Raw genomic sequence first — 653 nt, 5'->3', positions numbered from 1 at the left:
TGTTCGAAATGGGTTATCGTGTTCATGAATTTGGTTAGTAACAGTTTCAATTTTGTAATTTTATTTATAAACTCATATTAAGGTTTGCCAATTTGATGATTTATGCAAAGCATGTGACCCAATCCAATACATAAAATATGGGGTTTATCGTATTCCACAGGTAATTGTACGTTTCATTCCAACCTGAGCCTGCTGCTACCTAAATGCTACACTTGTCCAGGTATGTTTTGTATATTATTCCAAATTTCTGTTGATTGTAATTGTTCATGTTCATGCTTTATGTTAGTTAGCTATAATGTTGTGTATAGAGTGTAGGCTGCTAGATTTGAAGTTCGATTTGGGTTGGTCCTTTGGATGGATTAATGATACAGATAGATTTGATGCTTTTGGTCTGTCTAATATCTCCACCCTTCATGTTTGTTTTAATAGAATTCTAACTTTAATTTTTTATTTTATTATTGTTTTAGGTTTGCAATTAGAAATAATCTCTGTGATTTCTCAATTTGCTTTTAGCTAATCAAATACTCTACTTTGTTAGGGTGAGAACTTCATCCCAAATTGCATAATTCAAGTGCTAAATTCTTTTCATAACTCACGATGACAAAGATGCTATAATCAATTTGTCAATATGTATTGATTTCATTTTTTGTTAT

Source organism: Bidens hawaiensis, unplaced genomic scaffold (assembly GCF_021521415.1).
Source record: "Bidens hawaiensis isolate Kalapana, Puna unplaced genomic scaffold, B.hawaiensis_p1.1 tig00044100_1, whole genome shotgun sequence".
NCBI classification, from domain to species: domain Eukaryota; kingdom Viridiplantae; phylum Streptophyta; class Magnoliopsida; order Asterales; family Asteraceae; genus Bidens; species Bidens hawaiensis.
This window is presented reverse-complemented; position numbering follows the sequence as displayed.